This window comes from Colossoma macropomum, unplaced genomic scaffold, assembly GCF_904425465.1.
Source record: "Colossoma macropomum unplaced genomic scaffold, Colossoma_macropomum, whole genome shotgun sequence".
Classification (NCBI taxonomy): Eukaryota; Metazoa; Chordata; class Actinopteri; order Characiformes; family Serrasalmidae; genus Colossoma; species Colossoma macropomum.
In genome coordinates, this window is record NW_023494787.1 from 12,403,377 (window position 1) to 12,413,187 (window position 9,811).

Sequence of the window (9,811 nt, forward strand, 5' to 3'; positions counted from 1 at the left end):
AGCAATACAACAGAAAAGGTTAAAGATTTTTAATTCTCTCATTCACCAAACAGACAGTAGCAGACAGTACCCAACCTATAGTTACGATGAAGCTTGTAACAATAGAAGAACACTTTTTGCTGCTATAAAGAGCCATTTTTAAAAAGGTTCTATATAAAACCATATACAACGCAGTCTCCATCAATCTCACCATGCAAACAACCACTTCTGTATAGAATTCATGGTTCTTAATAAAACTATTGCCTTTACCAAAGAATCATTGAAGAACCATATTTTTAAATGTGTATGGCTAAAACAAAATTCAAATGAGATCAGCTATAATTGCTAACTGTAACAATAAAGTAGACAGTGAGTGTGTCTGATACACTCACACCAGCACGACACATACTGCCATGTCATTGCAATGTCAATGTCACTTCTGTGCTGAGGGTGATCTGACCCTCAAATAGTATCTGCACATCAGCCTTTATGTGATGTGCCTTGTCATTGATCAACAGGGTAGATGGGGGAATGAAAAACTGTAGCAATAGTTGGGCTAGATTCTGTAACTGTAAACCTACAAAGTGTATGCTGCCTTCCTCGGAAGTCGATACGACTGGTCGTAGGTACGACTTGATTTGTGTGAAGTGAAGAGCAGAGGATGCTTATGAGACGAGTCATGTTTTATGCAGTTCTATGTATCACATAACGTGCTTATATCTGTATTTCCGTGGGTGGATGGTTTTAGCCTGCAGTGTTAAGGGTGTGGCGGATAAATTCACTGAAATGCAGCCAGATTATCAGCGGCTGTCATTGCTTTTTTGTTAACACGGCCCCAACTCGGAAACTCGGGGCTCATCGAAGAATCCGAGTTTCCCACGAGATCGTGGTGGCGTTCATGTGCATCCATTCTTCAGTCCATTTGTGCTCAGATATAAGCACGAAATCTAATCCGCTTCATGTATTTTGAGAGATGTGAAACTGGCAGAGGATCCGCTCCTGATTCGCTTTTATTACGGCAGATCCGCGTAACAATCACCGGATTCGATTGGCGAGTCGGTTCTCTGTGACATCAGCACTGCTTCACAGCTGCATCTTCCACAGAGGAGAACGTTCCATTTGAAATTTGAACTTCTTCGGTTTAACCGCCGCCGCTCCTGACGGTTTACAGTCGTCTTTGGTGAGTAATGCGTGTAATTTTATTCATATATACGATTAAATATTATTTATTTATAACATTTATATATCTGTATGACCAGCACTGCCTAAAATATGTGTGTTTCTTGTTTTTAAAGCTATCGTTAACATTCAAGGACAACTGAGAGGACATAAGCTAGCAAAATTAGCTAGCTAGGTTAGGTTAGCTAACGTTAGCTAACTACATAAACCTAGCTAACTAAAGTTAATAGCTGAACTTTTACTGTTTTTAGATTAAAAATAGTGATTTTTTTTGTGTGTGTGTTAACGCTAACTCATTAGTACACACGTTCTAGATAAGTTAGTTAACAGCTAACGCTTTGGCAAATAAAAATCCCCAAGTTTGGCCAACCTAACTACGTTACCTGATCAGCTAACGTTAATAGCTAACTTACATCTTCAAACTTTAGCTAAGCTAATGCACCACACTGTCAGCCAGCCATTTACTTTTAAGACAACGAACTAGTTAGCCCAGACTGGCTGATATAACATTGACATTTAAAACTGCTGCCTCAACATTACAAGCTCTTTCAAACTTGATGCCTTTTTGTGTGAGAATTTAAAGCAATGCTTGATAAGTAACCTAACATAAAACTATTTAATGTGGCCATGGATATGACATGAGACAGTTTGGAATTACTTCTAACATTAATTTTACATAATTTAGTAATTTAAGATTATTTTGGTGTCATTTAGTGGCATACATGTCTGTTTGAAACCAAAACTACCTTCATATAATTTTGATACCTGTTACATTGTTTTACCAATGTTAAACCTAAAAAGTATATAGTTTTTCACCAATACATTTCATAGGGCTACATGCAGGGAGTTAAATAGTCTTTATTTTACCAATTCACAACCATCATTACATATAAAACCTCAGAACACATGCTTGGGTTCCCTGGTGATTTTGATGTGTTAATAATTTAATCACATGCACAATTAAAAGTATTTGTCTGTTAATGTCACAATGTGTCGAGGTAATTGTCATGGGCATTTAACAACATGTACAAAATTTGGCAAATTGCATTTCCAGTTTTCTGTTTATAGAATGTTAAATAATGCATATTTCTTTATTTGTCTTTCTCTGTCTACGTGCATACATCTGAGTGATGGAGCTCCAGCACTGCAGTTAACAGTGAGACGTGCAGATGATCATCCAGGCAGACTGGTAAGCATTATTAACATTTTTAGCTAATCTTCTTAAAACTACATTAGTTGTAGTGTCTAGTTACTTCAAGAGATTATGTTGTCAAGGTAGTTTAACATATTAGTTGTTTTTTCTTTTTTTTGTGGATATTAAAAAAGGATCTGTATTATTAGTGGTCTCTTAAGTTCACTGCTTGGTGAATGTGACTGTCTCTCTAAAAGACCCTAATACCACTTTTTTTTATCTCCCTCTCAATCTGAGTCCGCACTGTGAAGAATTACAAAACTATAAAGGTAAGTAAAGAAATTCTCCAAAATCATTGTTTTATGTGAAAAATGATGTACATTTGTCAATGTGGAGATGAATGAATGTGTTGTCTTCTTCTTTTTGTCTTCATGTTGGATGAGTGAATTAAATGATCGTCCACACTGACTGGTAAGTGTTACTAGCATTTATAGCTGAAGCTAATATCACTGTGTCAGTCTTAGTGTCTGTTGACTTTAAGACAATATTCTGTCATCAAAGTGGTTTGACATGGTTGGCTTCTTTTTCTTTTTCATTAATATAAAGATAATGTGTTAAAGAAATGATCTGTATTTAAACTGATCGTCTATATTCTCTCTTTTCTGACAACTTATGTTCCAGTTAAAAATGTGTTTTTTTTTCATTTACTTGTATTTCTAAATGACACTAATGTCACTTTCTTACCTCCCTACTCATCTGGGTCCACACTGTGAGGAGCAATACAACTGAAAAGGTTAAAGATTTTTTATTTTTAATTCTCTCATTCACCAAACAGACAGTAGCAGTTGGTATAATCACATATTTCTCTATTTGTCTTTCTCTGTATACCTGCATACGTCTGAGTGATGGAGCTCCAGCACTGCAGTTAACAGTGAGACGTGCAGATGATCATCCAGGCAGACTGGTAAGCATTATTAACATTTTTAGCTAATCTTCTTAAAACTACATTAGTTGAAGTGTCTAGTTACTTCAAGAGATTATGTTGTCAAGGTAGTTTAACATATTAGTTGTTTTTTCTTTTTTTTGTGGATATTAAAAAAGGATCTGTATTATTAGTGGTCTCTTAAGTTCACTGCTTGGTGAATGTGACTGTCTCTCTAAAAGACCCTAATACCACTTTTTTTTTTATCTCCCTCTCAATCTGAGTCCGAACTGTGAAGAATTACAAAACTATAAAGGTAAGTAAAGAAATTCTCCAAAATCATTGTTTTATGTGAAAAACGATGTACATTTGTCAATGTGGAGATGAATGAATGTGTTGTCTTCTTCTTTTTGTCTTCATGTTGGATGAGTGAATTAAATGATCGTCCACACTGACTGGTAAGTGTTACTAGCATTTATAGCTGAAGCTAATATCACTGTGTCAGTCTTAGTGTCTGTTGACTTTAAGACAATATTCTGTCATCAAAGTGGTTTGACATGGTTGGCTCCTTTTTCTTTTTCATTAATATAAAGATAATGTGTTAAAGAAATGATCTGTATTTAAACTGATTGTCTATATTCTCTCTTTTCTGACAACTTATGTTCCAGTTAAAAATGTGTTTTTTTTTCATTTACTTGTATTTCTAAATGACACTAATGTCACTTTCTTACCTCCCTACTCATCTGGGTCCACACTGTGAGGAGCAATACAACTGAAAAGGTTAAAGATTTTTTATTTTTAATTCTCTCATTCACCAAACAGACAGTAGCAGTTGGTATAATCACATATTTCTCTATTTATCTTTCTCTGTATACCTGCATACGTCTGAGTGATGGAGCTCCAGCATTGCAGTTAACAGTGAGACGTGCAGATGATCATCCACACAGACTGGGAAGTGTTATTCGAATTTTTGGCTACAGCTAATATCACAGTGTCAGTTTTAGTGTCAAGTGACTTTAAGCGATTATGTTATCAAAGAGGTTTAGCATGTTAGTTTGTGTTTTTCTCCTTTTTGTGTATAAAAAAAACATACATTAAAGAAATGCTCTGTATTATTAGAGGTCCCTTATGCTCACTGCTCATTGAATATTATTGTCTCTCTAAAAGACCCTAATACCACTTTTTTATCTCCCTCTCAATCTGAGTCTGCACTGTGAATAATTACAAAACTATAAAGGTAAGTAAAGAAATTCTCCAAAATCATTATGTTGTATGTGAAAAATGATGTACATTTGTCAATGTGGAGATGAATGAATGTGTTGTCTTCTTCTTTTTGCCTTCATGTTGGATGAGTGAATTAAATGATCGTCCACACTGACTGGTAAGTGTTACTAGCATTTATAGCTGAAGCTAATATCACTGTGTCAGTCTTAGTGTCTGTTGACTTTAAGACAATATTCTGTCATCAAAGTGGTTTGTACGGAGCCCCGGTGGTGACATCCTGTATAAAAAAAATAATGCGTGGCCACCACTTAGTAAGGCGTGGGGACGAGATCCTAACGTGTGGCCTTCATTGGGCGTGGCAACGAGATCCTTCTATTTTAGCCATTGCTAACATATCAGAAGTGTATACATGCTGTCAGGGGATTCATGTGACTGCCCAAGAAAGGTAAGCCTGGCTTTATATAAGCTAACACTTAAACAGAGAATTTCAACCGTTGTTACCTGTTTCACTGGGTTTAACTGGGGTACTGCTGTAGCTAAGGAAGCAGCATTTGCTTTCACAACATCTTTAGCCATAAACCATTAAGAAGCACTTTTCACACGAATAGCTTCGTGGTTAGCTCGCATTTTAAGAAGCTAACGTCAAGTTCTCAGGAGGACACAGTTTAGAAATGTAAGGCTAAAAGAATAGAATACTGAAAGAGGGGTTCATTGACACCATATGACTGGCCAAGAAAGGTAAGCCCAGCTTTATATAAGCTAATGCTCCAAGGTTTAATCCAAACCCGGCTCTATCAAATTTGCATCTCGAACATATTTGAGTTGTGTAGAGGAAGAGAAATGTTGTTAGATATGTCGCCTGGACTCGAGTTAGGGTGTACTGCGGTAAGGGAGCAACAGATCCATGTCTTAAACAAAAAAAAAAACCCTTGCAAGTGATGGCTTAACTAGTTTCATTAGTTGTTTAACCGGACACATCAGTCTTCGTCTCCAAATTCAATTCGTAGGCTGTACAAAACATTTGTTGCGACTGCATTAAGTTACTGAGCTATAACGGGGGTCGTCAACATGCGACTCTTTTACTGCTGCGTTGTGGCTCCACAGCAGAATTAGACTTTTAGGTAAAAAAATAAAGTAATCCTCCTTTGCAGTAAAATAAAGCTCTGCTGGTCGTTCAACACAGTTTAACAATAAATGGTCTTAAACTCTGAAATTAATGTATATCCACCTGAATCTACTAATTCATCGACCTTTAACCCCGAAGATTGGCGCGCAGACTGCTGGTCACTATAGCAACGCAAACAAGTTCACCTAGCTAGCTAACGAAAAGGGAAAGAGAAAGATTTAAGACTAAGAGATGAATGGACTTATTTGCATTTATAATCACTCAGCTGGTTTCCTGATACGTTTAATCTGCAACGAGAAACTGTCAAACACTAAAAAGTCGTGAAGCCAGTTTCTCATTCGCCAGCTTCTTGTTTGAATTTTCCCGTTCCACCTTAAAAGGTGCCGGAGTTAGCTACATTCTGGGGCCTTAGGCACCACTTAAAGTGGAACGGTAAGATTCGAACAAGAAGCTGGGGAATGAGGAGCTGACTTCAGCTTCGTAAAAAGTCGAACGTTTAGACAAGAAACTGTTCATTTTGCGGAAAAGTTTTCTGCAGGAGGTACGAGAAAAGCAGCTATAGCTGACCTAAAGCTTAAAGCAAAGCGAAGTAAGTCTGCGTTTTCGTTATATTAGCTATATTTTTAGCCTATACTAGTAAATCAACACATACTGAGCCATATTTACAGCCAATATGGTAAAATGGACATAAAATGGCTCCCAAGTGGGTATGATTTTTGTGGAAAGTACAAAATGGCTCTTCTTAACATTTAGGTTGCTGACCTCTATGATCATGGTTACTGAATCCCGCGTTTGTGACAGAAATGGTTCTCATAGCCGGGTGTCTGCAATAATTTGCGCACACGACCTTTCTGCTATAGTTGAACCACATCAAACAAAAATGATTAGTCCTTTGGGAAATTAAACAGCATAATTACTACTCTAAATTTATGTGTGGACTGTGATAGGACAGGAATTAAAGCATTCCGTTACCTTTCTAGAAGTGAGTTTTTAATATTGGATAATAAAGAATTATAACATTACCCAATTATAATATTGGATAATAAAGAATGCCTGCTAAACTGAGAGGGGTCCATAGTTATAACTAGCTGTATTCTGATCAGTGTAAGTATCTAATACAGTCAAGTCCAACATGTTTTTTGATAGTTAATGTCATTTCAGAATGTTTATGAGAAAATGAACTCCTCCTACCAGCCTCCTAGGTAACAGACAGAAAAGAAAAGTTCATGTGGCTTGGAGAGCTCAGTTGTATGAAATGTGGATGAAAATCAGTTGTATGAAAATGAAGAAGAATGTTCTGTGTAGCTATTATTATTATTATTATTATTATTATTATTATTAACAGTAGTAGTAGTAGTAGTAGTAGTTTCATTGGTACATGCAAACATTTCTCTCTTAAGTTAAAAATTTGCACTGGATGTATTTTTAATATTAGCTGTTGTTCTATGAGGAGCAGACCAGAAAATGGAGAAGGAGGAGGACCCCTTGTTGCTGTTTCTTCAGGACTGTGGTATTGAGGAACAATTCATAAACAAACTTAAAAATGACAAAGTAAGTCCAAAAATAAACACTTTTTCCTTTACAGTGGAAAACAAAACACTGGCCTTAACTTGCAGTAAGTGCCGATGTATGTTTCAACTTTGATGCCAGGTAATAATATCAGAAAAGTTAATTGCTATCTAAATTTGCTTAAATTATTTTACTTATGCATTTTAAAAAATGGTGCCATGTTTGCAAAAGAAAAGTGATATTAACAAACCTTTTTTTATACCAATTTAGGATTCTTCCTCAAACTTTTACATTATGTAAATGATCTTTAAACCTTAAAAAGGTTCTTCACTCTCACACATCACAATTACAAATATGATTATCTAAAGCAATGGTGGTAAACTCCAGTATTGGAGGCCCACTGCCCCAGTACGCATGATTCAGTTGATCTGGTAATTATGAAGCTCTTCATGAGCTGGATCAAGTATGTTGGGGCAGCAAATACCTGAAACCACGAAGGGCAGTGGGTCCCCATGACTGGAGTTAAAAACTACTTCTCCAAAGATCAATCAATTGTAAAGTTCTTCAAGGAACCATGGGTGGTTCTTCTATGCGATAAAATCTGTGATACTGTGATAAAATCACAGTAACCTACAGCCTGAAGTGGCTCGTTGCTTTTAGAAAATGGTGGCCAACATAAAATATGATAAAATATACCACTTTTTCAGAAAATAATGAAAGTTATTATAAATAATAATTGACGTTGTCGTATAAGAATGAACATATCATAACAGAGCACTGTTTAATGCAATTGCTTTATAAGTACTTTTTGGTCACCAAATTACCACCGCGAGTCTTATTTAGCACCAATCCAGTGACGCCCTCTTCTCGTGCTGAGGCTGAATCTCAAATGGCTTCCTGCTCCCTACATAGTGCACTAGCTATGTATGAATTTAAATGCTCAATCCTGCACCCCAACGGTACAAAATAGAGCTAAGAAATAGCCATTTGGGACTCAATCCATCCACACTCGATAAATGGTGCACTATTTGGCTGCAGAGCCTAGAATTTCTTAACTTTCATAGCTAGCACACTAGGGAGTACTGAGCCGTCTGGGACTCAGCCTGGGTTCTACAGTGGTACTACTGACTGAAACACGAACATTTGAAGTGCATAATACATTCAAGTGACATTTTTTTAGACCTTTAAACTGCTGTTTTACAATTAATCTGTAAGAACTTTAATTCAAGCCTGTGATATTAATGATGGGGTGTTTAGGCTGTTTGCTATCTTTTAGCTGGTTAGCTGACCAGCCTAGTTATATTTAAGAGCATAAGTCGCCTGCCCCTCAGTTTAAACAAAAAACGGGTTCTTACTTCATCAGTACACTCGGTGGTCCATGCGAGCAGCATAAGAGTCAAAGATTATTCCATTGACGGCACAAGGGTTTTTTCATGCCGTGGCGCAATAATACATAGTTCATTTGCTGTGAGGCGGTAGGAGTGGTACATCGCATATTTTACAATGGCTTCGAACGCGACTCTATCCATTTTATAACTGAGAGTAAATGCTTTCCAAGTCATTAAATACAGTACCAGTCAAAAATCTGGACACACCTTCTCATTCAATGTTTTTTCTCCATTTTTACGATTTTCTACATTGCAGATTAATATTGAAGACATCCAAATTATGAAGGAACAGTTCTGTAAAGAACTATAGAACTGTGTACCAACCCTACCTCCACACAACACAAACGATGGTCTCAAACTCATTAAGAAGACAAGCAATTCCACAAATTAACTCTGGACAAGGCACACCTGTTAATTAAATTAATGAACACCTGTTAATTAAAATAATTCCAGATGATGACCTCACGAAGCTGATTGAGAGAATGCAGAGAGTGTGCAAAGCTGTAATCAAAGCAAAAGGTGGCTACTTTGAAGAATCTAAAGTATAAAACACATTCTGGTGTGTTTAACACTTTTTTGTTTACTACATAATTAATAATATGTATTCCTTCATAGTTTTGATGTCTTCCATATCAATCTATTATTATTATTTTCTACATTGTAATCATAAAAATAAAGATAAACCATTGAATGAGAAGATGTGTCCAAACTTTTGATTAGTACTGTATATTATGTGAATATTTTACTTTGTTTAAGCAAAAACATAAACATTTGTAGCAAGATCTGTTGTTTCTTTTTTAAAGCTTTTGGCATATCTGTTGTTCTGCAGTCATCTAACCTATTGCTTACTGCAGTATGAGTGTAATCAGCATATCTATGTTCACTTGTCCTTTATACTATGGTAAAATTTGTTTGTGTAGCAGTACATGGTTTGTCAGGTTTGAGCTCAAGGGCTTCCCACTGTTTGTTTTGTAATTTTACAGATTGATTGTTCGATAGTTCCACTGATGTCTGAGCAAGACCTTTCAAAGTACATCCCCTGTTATGGAGACAGATTGGCAACTGTTGCCTTCTGTCGCAACAGTCAGCCTGCAGCATCAAGCTCCAGAAAAAGTCACCTAATTGACAGAATAAAGGCAAGACTTTGTGCTTCTGAAGAAAAGGCAAACAAAAGAGCAGAGACGTTAAATAAATTGAAAGGAAATGAAAATGCAAAGAGAAAATCAAGGAGAATAGAAATAGGTTGGATGAATTTCAACGAGAAAGACAATGAATTTAAACAGGTACGAGCTGTGAAAGGAGGTGGGACCAGACATGTCACTGTTGATAAGCGTACAACAATAAATAGCATC